Here is a 27,112-nt window from a genome sequence, read left to right as displayed (position 1 = left end):
TTGCAGAGGGTCAGGATCAGCTGTCTATTCCTCTCCCCCCAGGGTTTTTTCAGCCTCCATTAGCCCTGCACTCATAGGCAGCTCCCCACTTTCACTTAAACACAGAAGCCTGGCTTCTGTAGTTGAAAGTGAAAGTAACAGCTCAGCTCCTTCAACAGCCTCTCTGCTCTGCAGTCTTCACTAAAGTCGGGACAAGTGAAAGGCTGACTGCAGCGTGTTTGAGGAGGAAGGAGGGAGGAGGGGGGGTGAGCTGCCCCCTAATCCTTATCCCCTTCCTGCTCCAGGAGTCCAGGAGCCAAAGATACCCAGTGCACTGAAAGGAGAAGGAAGCTGTGGCTGCACTGGATAGAAGACATCTACAGAAAGGTGCTACTTTTACAAAAGTGTGTGGTATGTGTGTGTTATGTGTGTGTGTGTTGTATGTGTGTGTAGGGAGGGGGGAGGTCAGAGGTTATAGTTGAGGAGAAGGGCAATAGTGAGATGTGGATGGATGACTGCACTCTGTACCTAGCACTCTTGAATCCTTGCACTCTGTACGTAACGCACTCCAGAACCATGCACTGTGCCTAACACTCTCCTGCACTCTGTACATCACACACGCCAATACCCTTCACTCTATATGTAACTCCAGAACCCTGCACCCTGTGCATAACACACTCCAGAACCCTGCACTCTGTATCTAGCCCTCTCCTGAACCCTGCACTCTGTACATAACGCACTCCTGAATCCTTCCACACTTTGTGTAACGCACACTTCCATAGTTTATGCAAAATCATTTGTAATGGAAGCTTTTTATTCTTATTTTTTTAAATGACTGTGCTGGGGGTTTTGTATGCATCAATAAGAATCTTTGTTTTTGCCGCAGTGCACGTAGCGTGCCGTCGGTCACTTCCTCCCATAAGTGTCCCTCATTCTGAAGTTCAAAAGTTGGGAGGTATGGATCATTGTCACAAAACACTAAACACACATAACTGCAGCCTTTCCCAGAGTCAGGCCTGATCCCTGCGATATCTAACAGTTTTTTTGGTAGCTTTTGTTACATTTGCTGACAGTCTAGAAGCTTTTTTATCTGTGAGTCTCACTACTGTATCAGTAAATTTAGAGCCCAAAATGGCAAATCGAAGATACAGTAGTGAAAAGGCCTACACGTTTCTGAGCATGACAGATAGTGAAGAGGAAGTCACTCATCTGTCAGATTCAGGCTCAGAATATGATCCTGTAGACGACAGCGGCTCCATGACAGATAGCTCTGACGACGGAGTTGTGGTCCCTGCCAAAGTCAGGCGTACCAGACCCCAATCTTCTTCTTCTGTTGGGATACAAGAACTGCAGTGCTCTCGTATGGAGCAGAGAAGTACTAGTGCCGCTATTACTTTTGGTGAACTGGCAAGCACCAGCGGCCTAGTACACCCTGGTCGTAGTCAAACCAGCACTGCAGTAACACGTGGTGACGTGGCGAGTCCCATAAGTGCAGTCCAAGCTGGAGAGGTGGCAAGCACAAGTAGTGTCCCGCAGCCACCAAGAAGACGAACACAGGCCCGTCGTGCCCATGGTGCCCTTCCTGCTGCATTCGCCAATCCGAATTGGGAACCCACCACTTCTGCAGCACCCGTACTTCCCCCATTCACTGGCCAACCCGGCATGCAGGTGGAAACAGTTGATTTTACGTCACTTGATTTTTATTCGCTGTTTTTCACCGAAGATCTCTATAGATCTATTGTGGACCAAAGCAATTTGTCTGCTGGTCAATACCTCGCCGCTATTCCCCAGTCCTCCCTTGCCAGAGATTGGAAACCAATTACAGTTTCCGAATTTAAGATCTTTCTGAGCCTATCCCTCCTCAAGGGCATAACATATTGGTACACTGACCCAATTCACCATATGCCCGTGTTCTCTGCCTCCATGACCAGGGCACGATATGAGCAGATCTTGCAGTTCATGCATTTCAACAACAATGAACTCTGTCGTCCTCATGGAGACCCTGGATACGATTGGCTCTACAAAATTCTGCCCCTCGTAAACCACTTCAACCAATGTTTTGCAGACTTGTTTACTCCCCATCAAGTTGTCTGCGTTGATGAGTCCCTGATTACGTTTTCTGGCTGCTTGTCTTTCAAACAGTATCTTCCCAGCAAGCGTGCCAGATACGGGGTCAAGATGTATAAGCTCTGTGACAGGGCCACAGGCTATACATGTAGTTTTATGGTTTACGAGGGAAAAGATAGCCACGTAGAGCCGCCAAACTGCCCAGATTACATAGGAAGTGCTGGCAAGATTGTGTGGGACTTGGTGTCACCTTTATTCGGAAAGGGGTACCACTTTTACATGGACAATTATTACACGAGCGTGCCACTTTTAGTGACTTGTTTGATCATCAGATTGGAGCATGTGGCACCGTGCGACCTAATCACCAGGGCTTTCCCCAGCGGCTTGTAGATTCCGTCTTTGGCTGGGGGAGAGAACCTGCTTCAAGTGTAATAATTTGCTCGCTGTGAAGTGGAGGGATAATAAGAATGTTTTCTTTCTTACCTCCCTTCATGCAGACACGACGGTCCAAATTCCTGCGGCGACTGGTGTTGTGGAGAAACCCCTCTGTGTCTACAAATATAACCAAAATATGGGAGGGGTGGACCTCAATGACCAGTTGTTGGCACCGTACCTAGTTACCCGTAAGGCCAGACGCTGGTACAAGAAAGTGTCTGTATACTTATTTCAATTGGGTTTGCTGAGCGCTCATGTGCTATACAGAGCTTCAGGACGGACTGGATCCTTCCTTAAATTCCAGGAAGAGATCGTCAGAGCCCTTCATTTTATTGTTCTCTCTCTCTCTCTCTCTCTATTCTCTCTCTATTGTTCTGCTCTTTTTTACTGTATTCTATTCTGCAATGTTTTATTGTTATTATGTTTTATCATGCTTGCTTTTCAGGTAGGTAATTTTTTTTTTATACTTTACTGTTTACTGTGTTTTATTGTATTTTATTATTTATATTGACAGCAACAGCATTTGCTCCCACGATACATAAAGCCGTGACTCCAGCGCTGTCAGAGGTGATTTCACCACCACAGTTAAAAAAAAGAGCATATATGCTGAAGCATGGGGGCAGCAGGGGCGGAGGAGCGATTTGCTCCTAACTTTTGTGGGCAGATGCCCCCATGATTCGGCATATATATATTTTAGGCACAGATTGCGTTAAAAAATGTTTAATTTTTTACTATTTTTTTTGTATTTGCTTTGCAGGTATGGTATGTCTTACTGTTATACTGTAATGTTACTTTGTTACTGTTTTATTGTTGACCATCATTTGCTTAGCAGGTATACCATTCAGTTGCAGCGCAGATTTATTTATCTTGACAGCAACAGCGTTTGCTCCCACGATACATAAAGCCGTGACTCCAGCGCTGTAGGAGGTGATTTCACCACCACAGTTAAAAACAAAAAGGTGCATGTATGCCCATCATTAGAAGTGGGTGGATGAAGGGAGGTATTCTAATGGTGGGCATACCTACCAATCAATCTCTTTTTTTCGTTCAGCCCACGGGCTGCATGAAAAAAAAGATTACAATATATGCCCAACAAGGACCAGCAATGTACTGGTATGTTGCTGGACTTTGAGTAGTTACACCAGAATGATGCCTGCAGGTTTAGGTATCATCTTGGTATCATTCTTTTCAGTCAGCGGTCAGCTTTCATGTAAAAGCAATCCTAGTGGCTAATTAGCCTGCTTTTACAAGCAGTGGGAGGGAATGTCCCCCCCCCTCCCACCGTCTTCCATGTTTTTTTCTGGCTCTCCTGTCCCAACAGGGAACCTGAGAATGCAGCCGGTGGTTCTGCCAGCTGACCATAGAGCTGATCAGAGACCAAAACGGCTCCAATCATCTCTATGGCCTAAGAAACCAGAAGCTACAACACAGTGGTGTAGTGAATAGCACTTTCACCTAGCAGTAAGAAGGGTCGCTGGTTCGAATCCCAACCATGAAACTACCTGCCTAGAGTTTGCATGTTCTCCCTGTGCCTGCGTGGGTTTCCTCCAGGTACTCCGGTTTCCTCCCACACTCCAAAGACATGCTTGTAGGTTAATTGGATCCTGTCTAAATTGTCCCTAGTATGTATGAATGTGAGTTAGGGACCTTAGATTGTAAGCTCCTTGAGGGTTAGGGACTGATGTGAATGTACAATGTATATGTAAAGTGCTGCGTAAATTGACGGTGCTATATAAATAACTGAAATAAATAAAATAAATACATTTCATGACTTAGATTAAGCCGGATGTAAACAGCGCCATTGGGAAAGCATTTTATCACACCAATCTTGGTGTGGTCAGATGCTTTGAGGGCAGAGGAGAGATCTAGTGTCTAATGCCTCGTTTCCACTGAGCGGATCGGTTCGGTACGCTATTTTGAGTGTTTCCATTATGAAAGTGGCCCATGCAACCGAACCGAACCGCACCATTCTGGGTCCTGCTTCAGATGTGGGGCCATAGAAAATGGTACGGTTCGGTTAGGACGGAGCTATGATACATTCCACTGATTGGCGGACATGTGACGCCATGCTAGCCATTTTTTCTAAACCCAAGTATGGCCCCTGGAGGTCCCACTTGCAGTGGAAACGCTCACCTGAATAGGCCGGACCATTCTAGGCCTTCCAAACTGTACTGACCTGAACCGACCCTTTCAGTGGAAACGAGGCATAATAGACCCCAATTTTTTCAAAAAAAGAGTACCTGTCACTACTTATTGCAATCATAGGGGATATTTACATTCCCTGAGATAACAATAAAAATGATTAAAAAAAATGAAAGGAACAGTTTAAAAATAAGATAAAAAAGCAAACAAAATAATTAAAAAAAAAAAAAAAAGCACCCCTGTCCCCCCTGCTCTCTTTTTTATTTCATCAAACATTTGGGCAATATAGTGTGTTTTAGTGCATTAAAATTTTAAAAAGTGTGTTTTTTCCCAAAAAAATGCGTTTGAAAAATCGCTGCGCAAATACTGTGCAAAAAAAAATGAAACATCCACCATTTAATCTGTAGGGCCTTTGCTTTAAAAAATATATAATGTTTGGGGGTTCAAAGTAATTTTCTTGCAAAAAAAAAATGTTTTCATGTAAACAGAAAGTGTCAGAAAGGGCTTTGTCTTCAAGTGGTTAGAAGAGTGGGTGATGTGTGACATAAGCTTCTAAATGTTGTGCATAAAATGCCAGGGCAGTTCAAAACCCCCCCAAATGACCCCATTTTGAAAAGTAGACACCCCAAGCTATTTGCTGAGAGGCATGTCGAGCCCATGAAATATTTTATATTGTGACACAAGTTGCAGGAAAAAAGACAATTTTTTTTTGCACAAAGTTGTATTGCTCAAACATGCCATGGGCATATGTGAAATGACACCCCAAAATACATTCTATTGCTTCTCCTGAGTATACATGAGGATACCACATGTGTGAGACTTTTTGGGAGCCTAGCTGCGTACGGAACCCCGAAAACCAAGCACCGCCTTCAGGCTTTTTAAGGGTGTCAATTTTTGATTTCACTCCTCACTGCCTATCACGGTTTCGGAGGCCATGGAATGCCCAGATGGCACAAAACCCCTCCAAATGACCCCATTTTGGAAAGCAGACACCCCAAGCTATTTGCTGAGAGGTATGGTGAGTATTTTGCAGACCTCGCTTTTTGTCACAAAGTTTTGAAAATTGAAAAAAGAAAGAAAAAATTTTCTTGACTTTCTTCATTTTCAAAAACAAATGAGAGCTGCAAAATACTCACCATGCCTCTCAGCAAATAACTTGGGGTGTCTACTTTCCAAAATGGGGTCATTTGGGGGGGGTTGTACTGCCCTGCCATTTTAGCACCTCAAGAAATGAGATAGGCAGTCATGAATTAAAAGCTGTGTAAATTCCAGAAAATGTACCCTAGTTTGTAGACACTATAACTTTTACGCAAACCAATAAATATACGCTTATTGTCATTTTTTTACCAAAGACGTGGCGGAATACATTTTCCTGACGCCAACATGGCAGCATACTAGTGATAGAGCTCCGCCTCTTGACCACTCCCTCAGGACCAGTGAATAGCATAAATGAAGGCATGGTTAGCCGCCACCCCATTCTTCTTTTCTTCCTCATACCTCCACGCACCAGTGATGAAGGAATTTTATGTCCCCCACCCTGCCACTGAGCAGTAACCGGCTGGGTTCAAGCCTCTCCCAGTGCGTAGTCTCAGTGCTTGGGCTGCTAACATCGCGCTAATAAGCCTGAGAGACCCTCGTCTGTGTGGTCTTGATGGGTCCCTGCAGTGTTTCCTCTTTAGGAACGAAATCTGCCATTCAGCATGACTTGGTTCCGGAGCTTTGGGGGGGCCAGCCTGTCATTTCCTTTTCTAGGGGCTTTCTTGTCCGTTAGGCTATGACTTTACCTGTTTTATTCAGTTCCTGCTCTTCTCCCTTCTTATTTGGCTTTAGGTAGGTTCCGGGTGAGCGAGGAGCGGGCCGCACTGTGCAGTAGGTGTCAGGGTCTCCCTATAGGCGTGGGGCGGCCGCCCAGCACTGTATTTGCCGGCCTAGGGTGCTCCCGATGATGTCACAGGGCTGCGCCCGGTCCGCACATGAGCACTGGCCGACGGAAGCTCTGGGTGCCATTTTGGTTCTGGGCAAAGCAATTCATTTTGCCCACAAACAACAGGAGGAGTCTGGGGGCGGTTCTGCCTGTCCCAGGATCACCTAAGAGTGTCAGTGGGCTGCTGTAGGATGGGCAATATACAGCCTCCTGACTGGGTCTTCAGACTGTGAAGTTTGTTCCTGGATCCAGTCTCAGCAACCTTCTGTGTCGCCATCTGCTGGTAGGAAAGTTTTCTGTACCTAAAAAAAAAAAAAAGGGTACATTCTTTTCCTTTGGTTTGTTTCAGCTGTTTGCTTTGTTGTAGTTTTCAGACTTTCATGTTAGAAGATTACTGGCAATCTCCATCCTTCTGTTTCTCTTTTCAGCTATCTCTCTTTTTCCGCTGGCCATCCCTTATTCTCTAATACCATGAGTCAGCCACCACTTATGTAAGACCCTCAATACTTAAGGTAGGGGGACCACCAGTTGGTAAGTTTTCAGGTGTCCTTAAAAGAGTGCCCTCTAATGCGGTTTGCTTTGATATGTTTCAGTTCCGCACGCTCACGCTCTCAGAGTTAAAGAACAAGAGAGGACAGGCGTTCTCCAAATTAGCATAGCTCTAGACGTCGCTCCCGGTAAAAAAAAAAAGAGCTCCAAAAGGGCACGTCGTGCCTCCTCTTCTCCAGAGCAATACAGGCGTCCCAGCAAGAAATCAGGCTGGGCTTGTGGCGCAGTCCCCCTATCCAATAAATTGGTGTGCAAAGACTGTCTAGAGGAGTCTGCAGTAGACAGGGAACAGGACACTGCACAAGTCTCATCATTACTGAAGAAGGTAGTACGAGATTCCTTGTTTGAGTTTACCTCATCCCAGCCACCCGCCCAAAGGGTCCCATTGGAAGATCAGCCGGGGACTTCAGCAATCAGTATGACCATGCCCAGTGTAAAAAAAAAAAAAAAAAAGGCGCTCCCACTCAGGAGAAAAGCTCCAAGGAAGACGTCTCTGCTCCTCTCCCCCAGAGCCAGCGCCCCAGCAAGAGTCCTGCAGGGCCTGTGGCGCAGTATCTATGCCCAGGAGGCTGGTAAGTAGACACTGCCTAAAGGAGTATACAGGTAATGCCAAATGTCTTTATTGTTGATAAGAATGGCACAAGATTCTGTTTTGATCTTGCCTTAATTACCTGAAGCAACTGTTACACTTGTATTGGAAACTGTTGGAGACTGTTGCCATAGGAGACAGCGCTCTTATATGTGCAGATGTGGCATCTTGCTGGATGCTTTTCCCTACGTGGCTGTCCTGTAGAAGTCCGGGAGTTTGCCGGGTTAGCATTACACAGACACATTTGGGTGCCCCAAGGAGAGTGGTAATGTAGCGCTCAGAGCGCGCTAGTGGGTGTAGCCAAATTGCCCTTGCTGACATCATTACCCTTCAGTGAGGCCAAACAGCCGCCTACGGCGGCAACAGATTTGTGTATGACTATCTGGTTACTTGGGGAACCACAGCCTGGTCCGGGTAATATGTCCGGGTCTCAGGTGGACTGAAACCCTGACACATGATTCAAAACCCGAACTGTCCGGCTGAATCCTGGACAGGTGGCACAGACTAGGTGTCTGGCACCCATGAATCTACTTTGCACTGCACCTACTATGCCTTACGACCCACTCTATGTGGAGGAAGGTCGACAACTCATGGCTCTGGAGGTTCTCATTGGACGGAACAAGTCCTGGGTCCTTGCTACATATATTATAGATGCAGCAGTCTGCTACTCAAAATAGGGAGGCTGACCAGGAAGTCCCCCCTAGTTGCTTGTATAACCACTGATAGAGCACCCTAGCACTTTGGCGGCTAGGGAGGCCATATGGTTGAGACCCTGGACTACGTATTGCTTCCTAGAAACAAAAGTGGGGAAGAATGGAAAGGGTACGAGAAAAATGCCAGTATAAACAGGCTGTCGAAACTGTGTACCCTGAACAAGCTAAAGGTCAACCTGCTCCTACATACTGTAGCATCTGCAAGTGCCGGCAGACCAGCAATATCCAGCCCACGTACTGGGTGAGTCTAATGGGAATGGTTTAATAATTATCAACCAGCTGCTGCACCTGCAGGACTCTGAGGAGAGTGGCAGGGTCCGCATCCCTTTAGACATGATTTCCTATTGGGAGTATCTTGCAAAAAATGATATTTTTGTAGCAGTGGATGCCAAAAATCTAACTTGTATTTTAGTGCAGACCTCTGGGAAAATCAGTGAGCCAGTCACACAAGTACATACCCAGACTCTTAAGGTAAGACCTAGAAGGCACACTTCACGGGTTTCTGGACAGCATACTGTATAGAGCCTTGGATGAATGTATCAGACACTCATGGTCACTTCGGGAGATTCCTCACTGCTCCTCCTTCAAGAGGGATTGCAGATTTTCTACCCAATCCTGTTCGGAGCTTGCAGGGGAGGTTGGTTAGTGTCCAGTTGCAGAACGGAAGAGGTCGAACCCTTTTGTGCCCTCTTTGAGATCTTTAAGACGGAGTCCATTAAACAGTATAACCACATGGCTGGAGGCTGTTGCTGGATCGTCAGGATACTTATCCTATCCTTACACTTTAGAGGGAAAGAAAAGCCAAACTTTCCCCATCCCAATGGTTGGTGTACCCAGGGGAGTGCTCTGCTATTTCCTCTGTTTTTACATCAGAGGAAGTGGTAACAGTCAGGAACAGAATTCTGAGGACCAATATTTCTGCTTGTTTGGTGGCTTCTCAGTGCCTCAGTCACTTGGGCACAACGTCATCCTGCATATAGATGATTCCTGGGGTGCATGGGCACCTGCACAAATTTCAACTAGAATTCTTAGTGCAAGGGAGGAAACAGGATAGAACACAGTTAATAAGTGTTACTCAGTATGAGTAGTAGTCCGCGGTGATGGAAAGACCTTCAGGAAGTCTCGGTCCGTTAGGACCTTTAGACTGGAGAATTGCTACGAATCATGTCTGTAAGACAGCCGGGAAGATGCACTGCGAGGGACTTTCGGTCAAGGCAAGCAGAGATTCCCAGCCAAGGAGGGTAATCTTGAATGCACTGGAGGGTAATCTTGAACGCGCTGGGGGTTCAAACAGCCCTTTTAGCACTTTGGCCCTACTACACATAGTCAAGGAGGACCAATCTCCTTGCAGTTTAGCAACTGGGTAGCAGTCGCCTATATTCAGCTCCAGGATGAAACTCGCAGCAATATGCTATTGAGAGAAGTAAAACACATAACGCCTGGGGCGGAAGATCACCAGCAAAGTTTTGGAAGCAGTTTACCTCCCAGCGGATTTTTCTTTTTAACAAGTACAAGCTTCCCAGAGCACAATGAGTGGGTCTACGACCCAGGTCTTCTCTGAGCTGGTCCACAGGTGGGGCCTACCACAGACAGACCTCCTCGTTTCCCACAGTAATCACAAACTTTGGTCTGATTTTGTTTCTGTACCCCAAGGCGCAAGGGGCAGATGCTCTGGTCTCTCACTGGGACTGCAATCTAACCTATATGTTTTTTTCCCCAACATTTCCCATAAATGATATTCCCCTTGAGGCTGTCAAGGGAGAACATAATTGTCATAGCCAGTCCTCCATATTGACCAGGAGGCCCTTGGTTTTCCCTGGCCATTCATTTCAGGATACAGAAGACATTTCCCCTCTATAACATACGCAGACTGGGGCTGCAAGCAGGGGCACTCAAGGGGGAGGATGAGCAATTCCGGTTGCTCCAGTTTCACTCCAGAGTGATCTCTACTATGTTGTGTGTGAGAAGACATTCTACTTACAACATCTAGGTCTAATTCTGGAACAAGTTTGCTTTTTCTTGGTAGGGCGAGACATTGATCCTACTGCCCTTTCCAGTGTCAGCTGTTCTATACTTTCTCCAGGCCTTAGCCTATCCTAAAATATATATATTGGCAATAACACATTTGAATGGGCCAAGATTCCTTCAGTTTGCACATCTTTTGAGGGCAGTCGCGAGGAGTCGGTCACCAAGGAAGAAAGATCTATTGCAGTTGCTGGATCTCATATCCGTTTAACCGTTTGTTCCAACAGAGCAGTGTTCGGTTCAGGCCATCACTTACAAGGCAGTATCAATTGCAAGAACTTTTTTTTTTTTTTCCTTTTTTTTTTTTTTTTATAAATTTCTTTTTTTTCCCCTTTTTCCACTTAAGCAACCAATAAATAGAGGGCTAAATCAGCTCGATGTTCATTAACTGTCGCCTTCTCAGGTTCACATCATAGTGGATTATGCATTTCCTCATTTCCTTTTATGCCAACACAATAAAAACTTTATTACATAGCTTTACCAGCAAATCCCTTATCTCTCCAACCTCCTAAGCTCAGCTGTAGCTATGCTAAGGCCCGATATCAAGTGAAGCTTATCTTTTTCTGAGCCAGTTTGGAGAAAAAAGGAACGAGTAGAAGGAAAAAGAGAAACAAGAAAGGGGAAAAAAAAAAGAAGGGTATATAAGAGCAAACGTATGGGCTCCCCATGCCCGTCATCTACTGACTTAACCGGTGTTATACGAGAAAATTACCTGTTCCCAAGTCCACCCCCCCCACCCTCCCCCAATGTTTAACATGCGCCCATCTAGATTATTTGTTTGGCTAAAAATATACATATCAAAACCACTTCACTGTAGCACTCATTGCCATCAAGGGTTCCAATTACCCATATATCTATGTTAAGCCCATCTCTTGGTCTAATCCGCGCCTTGCCCACTATTAGGGGCGCCCCACTTTCTCTATCCATGGCTTCCACATATTTTCAAAAAAAAAAAAAAAAAAAAAAATATATATATATATATATATATATATATATATATATATATATATTTTTTTTTTTTACTTTGAAGCTCCAAGAACTTGAATCTCTGATAACCTTCTGCTTAAAGTTCTTGCAATATAAATATATATATGTATATATATATATATATATTCCTTTCTTTCCAGAAAGAGTAGAGTTGGGTCTTGTAGATCATCCTGCATCAAACGTAGCAACAGACTGCTATTTAACTGACAGCTGGACATTACCTAATTTTCCAGAACATCACACAGGAAAGTCACACGTACTGTTCATTTTCAGAACTTTAAACTAGTATCTGTCCACAATTGTCCCTTTCAGGTCATCTAAATAAACCTTTTGTCATTCCAGCTGGGAATCATCAAGGGAAAGAGGTTACTGCCTGGATCCTAGCAGGTTTGGTTGTGTATATAGGACTAGAGGTCGCGAGCCTCCGTCAGCGGTGGTGGAGCACTTTACCAGAGCGGTTAAGGCCTCATAGGCAACACATTCAAAAGAATCTATGGTGCCCATCTGTACAGGGGTATCATGGTCGCTCCAACATTCCTACTCAAACTTGATGGAATAGACCTGGGGGCCTTGTCATCAGGGGACTTTGTAGGAAGGACTATTCAGTCCTCTGTCTCATCCTAATTAGAAGATTGGTTTGACAAATAGATCCCACCCTATCAGCTAGTTATTTATCACTAGTATGCTGCCGTGTTGGCATCAGGAAAACAGAAAATTGTATCAAATACTTACCATAATTTTCCTTTCCTGACGCCAAACCATGGCAGCATATGAGCCCACCCATGTGCGTTCCGGTATGTGGCTTGTTACAAAGAATGGGGTGGCGGCTAACCATGCCTTCATTTATGCTTTCACTGGTCCTGAGGGAGTGGTCAAGAGGCGGAGCTCTATCACTAGTATGCTGCCATGGTTTTGCGTCAGGGAAGGAAAATTACGGTATGTATTTGATACAATTTTCCGTTTTGGCCTAAATATATGACTAAAATTGAGTTTATTGGATTTTTCTTATAACAAAAAGTAGAAAATATAATTTTTTTTCAAAATGTTCAGTCTTTTTCCATTTATATCCCAAAAAATAAAAATGGCAGAGGCAATCAAATACCATCAAAAGAAAGCTCTATTTGTGGGAAAAAAAGGACGCAAATTTTGTTTGGGTACAACATTGCATGACCGCGCAATTACCAGTTAAAGCGACGCAGTGCCAAATTGTAAAAAAGTGCTCTGGTCAGGAAGGGGGTAAAACCTTCCAGGGCTAAAGTGGTTAAAGTGTTATTAAACCCAGGACCCTGCATTTACTATATCTGGTTTCACATGGAAATGCAATTATTTGAGTACGTATAAATTGCTAAATACCTTTTCCCATCAGCCTTGAGACTTCTCTCAGTGCCCGGCTGAGCACTGGTTAAAGCTTGTAGAAGGAGTTTTCATTCCCTTTTGACTGCTCTATGAGGCTGCATGACTCCTGACCCCCTGTCTTGACAGTGCTGATTGGCCCTGTGCTGATCACATGAACCCTAGCAAAAAACGCCCTAGCAATACACACCAAACTGAGCATGTGCAGAGTGCCCCCAAGACTCTGTACTATCTGGAGGTGGATTGGGGACAGTAAAAGAAGGGGGGATCAGAGAAAACAGAATCAAACAGCAATACGGAGGTTCAACCCCTTAGGTTTCACAGTGAGTATAAAAAGCATGCTTTACTGCAGACTGATTTTACTACTGTAAATCTTGTGCAGTAATACTTTAAGGGGTTGATTCTCTTTACCGCATGCGATAAGGGTATCATATTACTCGTTTCCATAAATTATCGCATGCGGTAAATAAAGTTCAATTCATATAAAAAAAGATAACGATCATGCGGTATTTACCGGAAAATTTAAAATGTGGCAGTAAATATTGCATAAAAAGCTATTAAGTCCAATTCACAAATGGACCAGAGAGTAAACAAAACATGTGATATTTACCACCAGGGTTTAGTTAGCGGTATTGCATGCAGTATTTGTAAAAAAAACAGTGTGGGGGTCATGGGGCAGTGGTGACAAGACTGACGATGGGTTTACATGGGGGGGGGGCACTGTTTTTTTTATTTTTTAACCACTTGCCGACCGCTGTACACCGATATACGTCGGCACAATGGCAGCAGTGGGCAAGTGGGCGTACCTGTACGTCCCCTTTAAGAGGCGGGGATAGCAGGCGCGACTGTGCCCGCGGCACCGGCAGACTCGATATCCGCCGGTCTCCCGGCGATCGTGTCACGGAGCCTCAGAACGGGGAAGTGCCTATGTAAACAAGGCATTTCCCTGTTCTGGCTTGTGTCATGACAGAGATCACTGCTTCCTGTCATCGGGAGCAGTGATTGCTGTCATGTGACTTGAAGCCCAGCCCCCCACAGTTAGAATCACTGCCTAGGACACACTTAACCCCTTCATCGCCTCCAAATGGTTAACCTCTTCACTGCCAATGTCATTTATACAGTAATCAGTACATTTTTATAGCACTGATCGCTGTATAAATGACAATGGTCCCAAAATAGTGTCAAAAGTGTCCGATGTGTCCGCCATAATGTCGAAGTCACAATAAAAATCGCAGATCACCGCCATTACTAATAAAAAAAATGTAAAAATAAAAATGGCATAAAACTATCCCCTATTTTGTGGGGGTCATGGGGCAGTGGTGACAAGACTGACGATGGGTTTACATGGGGGGGGCACTGTTTTTTTAATTTTTTAACCACTTGCCGACCGCTGTACACCGATATACGTCGGCACAATGGCAGCAGTGGGCATACCTGTATGTCCCCTTTAAGAGGCGGGGATAGCAGGCGCGACCGTGCCCGCGGCACCGGCAGACTCGATGTCCGCCGGTCTCCCGGCGATCGTGTCACGGAGCCTCAGAACGGGGAAGTGCCTATGTAAACAAGGCATTTCCCTGTTCTGGCTTGTGTCATGACAGAGATCACTGCTTCCTGTCATCGGGAGCAGTGATTGCTGTCATGTGACTTGAAGCCCAGCCCCCCCACAGTTAGAATCACTGCCTAGGACACACTTAACCCCTTCATTGCCTCCAAATGGTTAACCTCTTCACTGCCAATGTCATTTATACAGTAATCAGTACATTTTTATAGCACTGATCGCTGTATAAATGACAATGGTCCCAAAATAGTGTCAAAAGTGTCCGATGTGTCCGCCATAATGTCGAAGTCACAATAAAAATCGCAGATCACCGCCATTACTAATAAAAAAAATGTAAAAATAAAAATGGCATAAAACTATCCCCTATTTTGTAGACGCTATAACTTTTGCGCAAACCAATCAATAAACGTTTATTGCGATTTTTTTTTTTACCAAAAATATGTAGAAGAATACATATCGGACTAAACTGAGAAAAAAAATAGTTTTTTTTATATATTTTTGGGGGATATTTATTATAGCAAAAAGTAAAAAATAATGCGTTTTTTTTTTTTTTAAATTGTTGCTCTTTTTTTGTTTATAGCACAAAAAATAAAAACCCCAGAGGTGATCAAATACCACCAGAAGAAAGCTCTATTTGTGGGGAAAAAAGGACGTCAATTTTGTTTGGGTGCAACGTCACACGACCGCGCAATTGTCAGTTAAAGCGACGCAGAAAAAGTGCTCTGGTTAGGAAGGGGGTAAAATTTTCCGGGGCTGAAATGGTTAATAAAGGAATTGTCAAAAACTGTCTCTGTGATTTTCTCTGTGTCTCTGCGTAAAAGAAAAAAAAGGTAAGTGTAAGCAAGCCCACGTTTCTGGCTTTTTCTGATATATATTTAAAAAAATAAATAAATAAATAAAAAAACAGCAGTTATTCAATACCACCAGTACAAAGCTTTGTCTCAAAAAAGTAATATAAAATTCTACAATTTTATAATCGTCAGTCAAAGTATCACAGCACTGCAAACTGAATAATGGTCTGGCAATGAAGGAGTTTATACAGGCTGGCACTCAAGTGGTTAAAAACACAAGGTTGTTTTTCATCTTGATAATGTCTTCCGGACGGAAGTTCTGGTAAATTGTGGTAATATCATACAACGCAGTTCATCGACCCTGTAGTATATTCCGACATAACAGCATAGAAATGAGAAACACACGTAAACTGTTCCTTGTAATAAAGAAGAGGAACTTACACTATATATGTGAAGCTTAGGTTTGTCCAACATACAGGAACCGTAATGTAAACTCCATTTCAATGGAGGAGGCCAGGTTACTGATCTCTATTACTCATGTGTTTGTCCTCCAGCTATGGTATATCCCACCCCGTCTGAGATTAGTATCTAGTGCAATATCCTAATCAGCCCAGCCCTTCATTCCTGCCTGTGATTCATGTCTCTGACCTGAGTCAGGCCCGGAGATTAGGATTCTGGGAGTGGAATCCTTAGGAAACCAACCTTCTGTCACCCCACCCAAAACACAAACTACCCCCTTTAACCTTTATTCCAATAATCCACCCCCATATGTTTCAAAATCACATCGTAAGATTCTAGTCATTCAGAAGTTTCTCAGACCTTGTTGATTCATAATAAAAAAAACACATTACTGTAACAAGCCATAATCGTACCGTTTAACCCTTTCCCTGCAAGAGCATAATTTTTTCCCCCCACACATTTAAGCTAAAGTTTAGATTACCTTATGTAGCACTTACCCCCGAAGGAGCTGCTGGTTTAGATTGGGCTTACCGTTACCTCGTGTCCGTCACAGGGGTCACAATGATGAGGAGGAAAAAAGAGTATTAAATGATGTCTGCAGCAAACACTTAGTTTCTTTCGTTGCAATTCTTTTAATCTTTGAAGCCAAAAGAATAGGGATGGAGGATTAAGGGAGATTCAGGTACCTTAGATTGCGAGTCAGGGTATTTCTACTTATCCAGAGCACTAACGGTCTCCTCAACTGGCTATTGCAATCACCGGATAGGCCTTTCTCACTGACCTAGCAGCCGGGTTCAATGCTTGAACACAGTCTCTGCCGCAGACTTGATGAAAAAAACAGATAATCGTTGCGGCCGTTACACAATCCTCTGCCACAGGATTGTGTAACTGAACTTTGATTAGATTTAAAGTTTATCTGCACAGTACTAGATTCTATCAGCCGACCCGGCGATACTGTGAGTTAGATGATCCAGGTCGCATCCCCCGATTGGGTTTCCAGGCTCCTCCCGAGATACCAGCATACTTGGCTCGGTCACCTCTAGAGAAGTCCTCCCCTGGTCTCCTCTAATCGATCGGCTTCTCCCCGCAGGCAAGACAGCACAGGACCAACCTCTGGATCAGCAGGCCCCAGAACTCCTGGGCCTACTTCTGTAGTACCAAAGCCTCGGGCCAACCGACCCCGAGACAGCAGAGCTGCCACGGCACACCCTGGGCCAGGAGGGCCTTCAGGTTGGGAACAACGAACCCCGACCAATTGGGGCCTGTACCTTAAGTACCCTTACCCAGATTGCACGGTGATTGAACCACTCCCACCGGGTTATTTCTGAATAAAAGGGGTACCCAATGCGTCCAGCCTGTTGCATTTCCAACACTTACCGGTGGCCACAGCGACACCCACGGCCAAGTAGAAATTGACACAACCCAGCTGAACTGGTACAGAAACCAGGAAATTTACCATAATCAGTCTGAGCTAAACTACAGCTTCAGACAACTTACATTTACATAGATAGCACCTGCCCATCAGGAGCAGGGCGCTACATACTCCCCCCCACCGCAATAGATGATGTCCCCATCGTCTAAAAAAAAAATAAACTCTCAATCCCGAGAGTTCATACCTGAATCCCAAAAACTTGGATAGGAAAGGGAGGGGGTAGAGTAACAACAAAATGTAGACTTAACATTAGCACACATAGAAGAATTACAGCAACATAGTTCCCAACATCTAACTCTCTATCTAAGCCAACCACTCTCCAGCAGCTTGACAGAAGATCCAGTTGAACCAGAACCTGAAATAAAACACATAGAAGAACCAACATACACGCATCATTATACAATGTAGGAAGCAAAGCTTCATCTCCCAAAAGATAAAATTGTCTTTCCCCTTTTTTTTTCCCGTATGTAACAACTAAATGTAAGAGTTAAACCTTTGTTGTGCAAACTTCTACCACCTAGTGGCAGAAGGCATTGTGACACAAGTCCTTGATGCAAGTACTGGAGTAGGTAGAAGATCTTGGCTCAAAGTTCTCCATTAGCTAACACTACCTAGCTATATACCCCGCAGTCCTTGTAGCATAAAAGGTTTTTTTTTCAAAAAACATCAAACAAAACAGTCACTGTAACTGATCACCAGTAAAAGCGAGGATCCGGCAAAGTCAGGGTCTTCCCTTGCATATCCACGGTAGTGATAAAGTACACCACATTGTCTTTGCCAAGCCGACAAATGATCACTTTATCAGCATGAATGTGTCTTCCGTAACTCCAATGTAAAAGGCATCCGTTGAAATGGTCATCCATAGTGGGAGAGTAACCTGCCTTACAGAAAGGTTTTGGTACCCTTAAATAGTCCCAAACAGCGTCACTGTACCATTTCTCCCGGTTGCATTCAATCTCCTGCATGATCTCTTTGGGAACATAAGGGAATTCTAGTCCATACTCTGTAGCCACCCTTTTGTTGAGCAGCCTCTGAGATCGGGCTAACCTTGGCAAAGCCCTGTTGCTTCCCAACGCAGGGGGTACACATGAGGCTGGTGACTTGCACACCATAGCGCTTGTAGACAGTTTTTTTGACCCAAAGGAACTGGTACCCCTGGCCAAAACTTAATTAGTAATAACAGGAGTTTCCACACTGGGTGATGTCTTTCCCGAGTCTATAGCTACCCAATCGGAAAAAGCAAAAGCTGAGGCGACATCATTGCTATTCGCCCATAACATCTCCTGCGATAAGGTTTTAAACAGGTCATCATCCCCGGAAACATCTGACAGGGAATCTAACTCAGAGTCCCGTAACTCCTCCGTGGGCACATATTTACAAACAGTCCCTCTATGTACATTGTCCCCAGATCTCTCACCCGTTCCTGTCGTGGATTCCTCAGGAGCGATTTCTTTCTCTGGATCCGGTTCGGGTAGTCTTATTGCCGCGTACACACGGTTGGACTTTTCAGCTACAAAAGTCCGACAGCCCGTCCGACAGACTTTCGACAGACTTTCGACAGACTTTTGGTGGACTTTCAACAGACTTTCTAATGACCGGACTTGCCTACACACGATCACACCAAAGTCCGACGGATTCGTACGTGATGACATACACCGGACTAAAATAAGGAAGTTGATAGCCAGTAGCCAATAGCTGCCCTAGTGTGGGTTTTTGTTCGTCGGACTAGCATACAGACGAGCGTATTTCTGGGTCCAGCGGAGTTACGACGTAAAGATTTGAGGCATGTTCCAAATCTAAAGTCCGTCAGATTTGCGACTGGAAAAGTCTGCTGAAGGTTAGGTGAAGCCCACACACGATCAGATTGTCCGCCGGATTTGGTCCATCGGCGTCCGTTGGACAAGTTCGGTTGAAAAGTCCGACCGTGTGTACGCGGCATTAGAGGTAGGCTTCGTCCGCGGCCGCGGGAGGCTTTTACGTATCCCACCTTCTTTTGTGCAGATACAATAGGGTTTGCAGAAGTAGAGGTAGCAGCAACAACGTCATCTCCCTCCGGAGTACTCGTTGTAGCCGCTGAGACAAGCGTAGGCCTCACCATAGGAGCAAACATAGCGGTTTCCTCAATGGCAATGCCTGTAGCCCAGTCCATCTGGTAGGCACGAGGTGGCTTGATGGGTTGTTCTACAGTGAACAGGTACTCCCCGCAGTGTAGACATCTGGTGAATGGACGGGGGTTTACGACCAGTCCCTCGCACCTGTTGCATAACATACACAGAGCCTCGACATTTCCTGCCGTGTACAGTATGAAACGCCCATGTGGTTTCAGGCGAATACCAATGTCCGAAAGCAAAGTTCCAGGCAGTCTGACATTCGTAGCGGTACCCACAGGGAACATCCTAGGCCCCATGACCGACTGCATTCCTGGCATTTGGAACATGCTTGTAGAGTCAAATCCTTCTTTCTGAATCTTTAGACACACACACGCAGTGTCTCACGCAGCAAGCAGGCAGATGAACTCCCCCCACTGGCTTTCTTTAGTCACGTAGCTCCTGGGCTTTCTTGGCTCCGCCCACAGCTCACGTGGCCGGGTAGTGACCCGCAATTAACTCCTTTTTTTTGGAAAAAAATGGCACAGTCCATAACCTCTTTTTTTTGGTGAACAGTTTCCTTAGGTTGCGAGAGGTAACAGCAAATCCCAGGCGAGCCCCCACATGTAGCACTTACCCCCGAAGGAGCTGCTGGTTTAGATTGGGCTTACCGTTACCTCATGTCCGTCACAGGGGTCAAAATGATGAGGAGGAAAAAAGAGTATTAAATGATGTCTGCAGCAAACACAGCCTCAGGCCAGCCGCCCCGAGACAGTAGAGCTGCCTGGGACACCCTGGACCAGGAGGGCCTTCAGGTCGGGAACAACAAACCCCGACCAATTGGCACCTGTACCTTAAATACCCTTACCCAGAATGCAGGGCGAGTGAACCACTTCCACCGGGTTATTTCTGAGTAAAAGGGGTACCCAATGCATCCAGCCTGTTGCATTTCCAACACTTACCGGTGGCCACAGCGACACCCATGGCCAAGTGGAAATTGACACAACCCAGCTGAACTGGTACAGAAACCAGGAAATTTACCATAATCAGTCTGAGTTAAACTACAGCTTCAGACAACTTATATTTACATAGATAGCACCTGCCCATCAGGAGCAGAGCGCTACACTTAGAAAATGAGTGAGATTCCAAATTGTAGTTGTCAATAGAGCAGGAGGTGAGGGAAAATCCTCCACTTGGGATGCTAATTCTGGTGACTAGTGATGAGTTCTCAGGCATGTTCTGACTAGGATCCAAATCCATGTGTGTCAGCCTGCCAGAAAGTTGTCACCTTTACCGGTCAATCACCTGTGGCCAATCCATTACCCGCCTGCAGCTGCGCTTATAAAATGGAAGTGTATACATGAGGCTGCAGGGTGGAGAATGGATTGGCCACAGGTGATTGGCTCGTAAAGGTGACAACTTTCTGGCAGGCTGACACACATGGATTTGGATCCTAGTCAGAACATGCCTGAGAACTCATCACTAGTCACCAGAATGTGATTGGCTCGTGCAGGCAGCAGCTTCCTGGTGGGGTCACACACCTGGGTTTGGATCCTAATCCAAACGCGTCTGAGCTCATCACTGCTGGTGACAACTGTCTAAGATAGAAATTTTGTAGCTTTTGGAGGGATTTTCTGTCTTTTGCTGCTCTGTCTCCTGGACAGAAAGTTAAAGTGGTTGTAGAGGCTTAAAGTGAAATATAAACAGAGCATATCTTTCTCTATAGTGTGTATTTGTCTCAAGAGCACTAAGTGCCTTTTTTCTGCCTCTGCTATCTTCCTCTGCTATCAGCATGAATCACTTCTAACAAGTTTTCCTGACACTAAGGCTACTTTCACACTGGGGCGGGCGGGCGCCGGCGGTAAAACGGCGCTATTTTTAGCGCCACTTTACCGCCGTTTTAGCGGCGCTATTCGGCTGCTAGCGGGGTGGTTTTAACCCCAGCTGGTGGCCGAAAAAGGGTTAAAGCCACCTGCAGCGGCGGTTTGGCCACGCTGCCCCATTGTTTTCAATGGGAAGGGGCTCTTTAGGAGCGGTGTATACACCGCTCCTACAGTGCTGCAAAGATGCGGCTTGCAGGACTTTTTTGACCATCCTGCAAGTGCACCGCTTTCACACTGGAGAGACAGGAGAGGCTCTTTACAGGTGCTATTTTTAGCGCTGTAGCGCCTGTAAAGCACTTCAGTGTGAAAGTAGCCTAGGAGAAAAAAGGTGACAGGGGAGGAAGCTCCAGCAGATTAACAGCCTTAGCTCTGTTCCTGTGTGCTGTGTGAAGGGGATGTCTCTTCCCTTCAGTTCTCAGAGCTGTCCTCACTGAGCTCTACAGAGTTTAACTTCAGCTCTCCTCCCACTGTTTTCTGACAGCTCAGACAAGTTTTATAAATTCTGGACTTTGAACAGAGGTAGAGAAGAGAAGACTGCAGATAAACAGGTACAACTTATGTAGGAGGCTTTGTTTGATTTCTGTGCATCACCTGAGGCCAGTCACTTCACTGGGTACAGTGGGACAAAGAAGTATTTAGTCAGCCACCAATTGTGCAAGTTCTTCCACTTAAAAAGATGAGCGAGGCCTGTAATTGTCATCATAGGTATACCTCAGCTATGAGAGACAAAATGTGGTAACAAATCCAGACAATCAGATTGTCAGATTTTTGAAAGAATTTATTTGCAAATTATGGTAGAAAATAAGTAAGTTCATCTCAATACTTTATTATATATCCTTTGTTGGCAATGACAGAGGTCAAACGTTTTCTGTAAGTCTTCACAAGGTTGTCACACACTGTTGCTGGTATGTTGGCCCATTCCTCCATGCAGATCTCCTCTAGAGCAGTGATGTTTTGGGGCTGTCGCTGGGCAACACGGACTTTCAGCTCCCTCCAAAGGTTTTCTATGGGGTTGAGATCTGGAGACTGGCTGAGCCACTCCAGGACCTTGAAATGCTTCTTACGAAGCCACTCCTTCGTTGCCCGGGCAGTGTGTTTGGGATCATTGTCATGCTGAAAGACCCAGCCACGTTTCATCTTCAATGCCCTTGCTGATGGGAGGAGGTTTACACTCAAAATCTCACGATACATGGCCACATTCATTCTTTCATGTACACGGATCAGTCGTCCTGTTCCCTTTGCAGAGAAACAGCCCCAAAGCATGATGTTGCCACCTCCATGCTTCACAGTAGGTGTTCTTTGGTTGCAACTCAGCATTCTCTCTCCTCCAAACACGACGCGTTGTGTTTCTACCAAACAGTTCTACTTTGATTTCATCTGACCATATGACATTCTTCCAATACTCTTCTGGATCATCCAAATGCTCTCTAGCAAACCTCAGATGGGCCCGGGCATGTACTGGCTTAAGAAGGGGGACACATCTGGCGCTGCAGGATCTGAGTCCCTGGCAGTGTAGTGTGTTACTGATGGTAGCCTTTGTTATGTTGGTCCCAGCTCTCTGCAGGTCATTCACTAGGTCCCCCGTGTGGTTTTGGGATTTTTGCTCACAGTTCTTGTGATCATTTTGACCCCTTGGGGTGAGATCTTGCATGGAGCCCAAGATGGAGGGAGATTATCAGTGGTCTTGTATGTCTTCCATTTTCTAATTATTGCTCCCACAGTTGATTTCTTCACACCAAGCTGCTTGCCTATTGCAGATTCAGTCTTCCCAGCTTGGTGCAGGTCTACAATTTTGTTTCTGGTGTCCTTCGACAGCTCTTTGGTCTTCACCGTAGTGGAGTTTGGAGTGTGACTGTTTGAGGTGTGGACAGGTGTCTTTTATACTGACAATAAGTTCAAACAGGTGCCATTAATACAGGTAACGAGTGGAGGACAGAGGAGCCTCTTAAAGAAGAAGATACAGGTCTGTGAGAGCCAGAAATCTTGCTTGTTTGTAGGTGACCAAATACTTATTTTCCACCATAATTTGCAAATAAATTCTTTAAAAAATCAGACAATGTGATTGTCTGGATTTGTTTCCACATTTTGTCTCTCATAGTTGAGGTATACCTATGATGACAATTACAGGCCTCTCTCATCTTTTTAAGTGGGAGAACTTGCACAATTGGTATCTGACTAAATACTTTTTTGCCCCACTGTATATGTCAGGGTTTACAACCACTTTAAGTTCTTTTTTACCTTCAGTGTTCAGTCCCCCCCAAATACTTGCCTGAACCCAATCTCAATCCAGCGCTGTGCCCGAGAGCAGCAGCACTCTCCGCTCTCTCTATCCTCTCAGGACTCTCATGTAGAAGTGGGAGCCAATAGCACCTGCTGCTGTCAATCAAATCCTGTGAGCAGGGGTGGGGTTCAGCTGCACTGTTTTTATGACCCCAGGTAGCTCGGCTTGGGATTGAGCCTGCTCGAGTACTTCCATGGCAAGCAACTTGCTTTTGGGGTACTCGGAGAAGAGGAAGATCCAGCAGCGCAGACGGGAGACCCCAGAAGAGGAGGTTCAGGGCTGCTCTGTGCTAAACTATTGCACAGAGCATGTTTATTATTTTAAAAAATGTGTTCCCACTCTATCCAAAATTACAAAAAAAATGTTTTTTTGCTTATCAAATCTGATCATATTTCACCATGACCACAAATTTTGCAAGCCTGTGTAGCCACCCTGTCATATGCTGGAGTGACTCTTAAACAATGGTGCCAACCATCAGTATTTTTATTGGTAGCCAGTAAAAAATGGGCACCTTTCTCCTGCCGGTAAATGCCAGTGACAGGAAAAAGTTGCCAGTAAAAAATAACGCCTAGCTCGATACTGCAGTTCTGGTCCCGAGCCAGCCAAGACCTCCCAAGTGCCGGCTACAGTGTGTCCAGGTGGCGCTGGCGGGGTTATGTCTGGCAGTGGTGGTGCCTGAGGTTGTTGTGTGATGTGATGGTGCAAGGGAGCCGAGCAGAGCAGCCAGAGCCTCATCTGTGCAAGACAAACCCGACTGTCAGTGCTGTGTGGACTGAAGAGATCACCTTGTATGGAGAGAGACTGTCACTGTGACTCAGGAGGTGACGTGTCATGTTGGTGAGGTGTCATCATCATCTGTGCTGCTGCACACAGCTGTCAGTCACTGTGAGAGTCAATTTCATGTGTGTGTGCCGCCCATTCTAATATCTTGCCCTCCTGAGTCCTGTCCCTGAGCTACTTACTTACTATATCGAAAATAAAAATAGAAATATGTTTTTTGCCTCAATATCTACTATAAATCAAAATGGTAATTGCATCTGTTTGTAGAGTAAATACTGAAATTTGCACTTAAAACTGTAATTTTGTAAATGTTGTAAATGCCAGTAAAAACTTGGCTGGGCCAGTATATTTTGGGTGTTGTGTCAGTAAATTTCGATCTGGTAGGTTGACATCACTGCTCTTAAATCTAGTCTGGCTGGTTATCACCAGCCAGCGCTAATTTGTAGTTTTGCCTTGCTCAGTTGCCCCTAAGTCGGCCTGTCTGTCAGTTCTTCCTTCTGCCACTAGGTGTCACTAGCATCTCTGGCACTAGTAGAAGGATTCACAGTAAGTCTGCCTTATCAATATTTAAATATTTTCAGCCAAACACTAGGAGTTTCCAATACCAGTGCGCATGCTAGGTAATGGTAAAAAATATTTGGTGTAAACTGCTGCAAGCTCTCTGTCCCCTGGGCTACAACCTGGAGAGGGTGAATGTGATGCAGTTGCTCGTTCAGGTTTGTCTGCCTGTTGAGGCCTAGCTAGATTGTACTAGGTTTGCCTGTATGAGAAAAGAGATAACGCTGCTCCTGAAGAGTGTGGACCAGAATAGGAGTCCCAGTTAATGGTGGTAGATTCTCCTGGAGGACATGTCTTGAAGATTTATTAATGTACAGCCCAGTATGGGAGTCCCAGGTAATGCTGGTAAATTCTTCTAAAGATACTACATATGTTCACTAAAAGAATAATAGCACTGGAGTTTTAGTATTGAATGGAAATGGCTTCCTGCTATATTTAAATGTATATTGTAGGGGAGTTCTACCTTAACCTAGAGCAGGGGTCTCCAAACTTTCCAAGGGACCAGTTTACTATCCTTCAGACTTCGAGGGGGCTGGACTGAGGCCAGTGTGAGTAGAAAATGAGCATGAGTAAACAATGACCCATCATTGGTATAAGTGGGAGGAATAGTGCCCCATTGTTGGTATCAGGGTAAGGAATAGCGTTTCATAATTGGATCTGTGGGAGGAATAGTGCCCCAACACTGGTGTCAGTGGGAGGAATGGTGCTCTATTGTTGGTGTCAATGGGAAGAATAGTGCCCCATTGTTGGTGTCAGTGGGAGGAATAGTGCCCCATTGTTGGTGTCAGTGGGAGGAATAGTACCCCATTGTTGGTGTCAGTAGGAGGAATAGTGCCCCATTGTTGGTGTCAGTTGGAGGAATAGTGCACCATTAATGGTGTCAGTTGGAGGAATAGTGCACCATTAATGGTGTCAGTTGGAGGAATAGTGCCCCATTGTTGGTGTCAGTGGGGGGATAGTGCCCTGTATCAGTGGCAGGCAAGTACCTCAAGGGCCACATAAAGGCAAGCAAAGGGCCGCATTTGGCACCTGGGCAACAGTTTAGAGACCAATGGCTTAGAGCATCTGTGAGATATGCCCATTTCTCCAAGGACTGTGGCTAAGAAAGTTATTCTTTATTTTTATCTGAAAGTGATGGGTGCCCATCATCTTTATTTCTCCACAATGAAAGTCAAGACTCCCCCCTGCAAAACTGCACCCCATGGGGGGTGGGGTGTAAAGGGGCTACACTTGCATCTACACTATTTCATTTTAACCTAAACTGGATAAGGTACACATGATAAAGTAAAAAAAAAAAAGACCATCATCTTTTTTTCTTAGTAAATTTGTTCCATCTAAAAATATTCATAAACTTTAATAACTCTTTCAGCTAGGAGTGAAAACTGCCAGTGTTGCTCTTCTCAGTGGCTGTACATGTGAAACTTTGCATGTGACGATTTTGGAAGCATCTCAATTTTTTTTAAGGAAACATTAATTACAGGAAACAAGCAGTATTTTTTTCCTATTTTCTGCTAAGAAGGAAAGTGAGCTCTGCTCCAAAAGTTGTTTAAGCACCAGAGGGAAAAACACCAACTGTACAATTTTGTAGGTCCAAGTCCAGAATAACTTTTTTTTTATTTATTTATCTTTTTTTTTTTAGATTACAATGGACAGTAATTCTTTATAGTCAGTTGGATTAAATGTATATTTTAAAACCTTAATAATATCTTGGCTCTAAGAAAATTAGGTAGAAATATAACAAAATTGGATAGTGTGTTTTTTTGGCTCTAAGATTTCCTTTACTTAACTGCCTGCTTAAAGCCCCGTACACACGATCGGTTTTTCCGATGGGAAATGTGTGATGACAGGCTGTTGGTGGAAAATCCGACTGTTTGTACGCTCCATCGAACAATTGTCGGATTTTCCGCAAACAAATGTTGGATGGCAGGCTTTAAAATTTTCCGAGCGTGTGTACACAAGTCCGTCATAGAAAAGTCCAAAGTACAAACACGCATGCTCGGAAGCAAGGACGAGCCAGAAGCGGTCGGTCTTGTAAACTAGCATTCATAATGGAGAAGTAACATTCATGACGTGGCAAATTATGAAATCTCCAAATGCAGCGCACATTCTCTTACTTTTTAATGGGATACTAATGAAGCTGCTTTGCTGGTGATACTGCAAACTTGCAAACTAATTTTCAATGCCTTTTTTTTTTCTAGTGATATCAAGAATAATATTATTATGCTTTTTTTTTTTTTTTTTTTTTTTTTTTTTTTTTTTTTTGGGCAAGTTACCACAACACCATTATCCTGTAGTTTTTAAGATCAAAAATACAACTATATTGGTGTCCCTTGTTAATTTTACATTGTATTTTTTTTAAATGTAACTGCCTACTCCCAAACTGTCATTTGAAGTAAAACACATAGCCAAGTATTATTCTACACAATTTTTTTTATTGTGCATTAAAAAAAGAAAACAAATAAAATTAGACATGCTATCTGCCAATAGAACTTAACCAAAAAGTGCATTCTATGAATCCAA

General features: G+C 44.7%; 1 long non-coding RNA gene across 1 annotated transcript in view; it reads left to right on the top strand.

Annotated features, from left to right (window-relative positions):
* The first annotated feature begins 5,832 nt into the window (after window positions 1–5,832).
* LOC141132657 (uncharacterized) overlaps window positions 5,833–27,112 on the top strand; it is a 72,221-nt gene continuing 50,941 nt past the window's right edge. The window contains exon 1 of the long non-coding RNA XR_012242948.1: window positions 5,833–7,668. This is a non-coding gene — a long non-coding RNA (uncharacterized lncRNA). The remainder of the gene's footprint in view (window positions 7,669–27,112) is intronic.

Source organism: Aquarana catesbeiana, linkage group LG03 (genome assembly GCF_042186555.1).
Source record: "Aquarana catesbeiana isolate 2022-GZ linkage group LG03, ASM4218655v1, whole genome shotgun sequence".
Classification (NCBI taxonomy): domain Eukaryota; kingdom Metazoa; phylum Chordata; class Amphibia; order Anura; family Ranidae; genus Aquarana; species Aquarana catesbeiana.
Note: the sequence above shows the minus strand (reverse complement) of the source record. Positions and strands in the feature narration are given on the sequence as shown.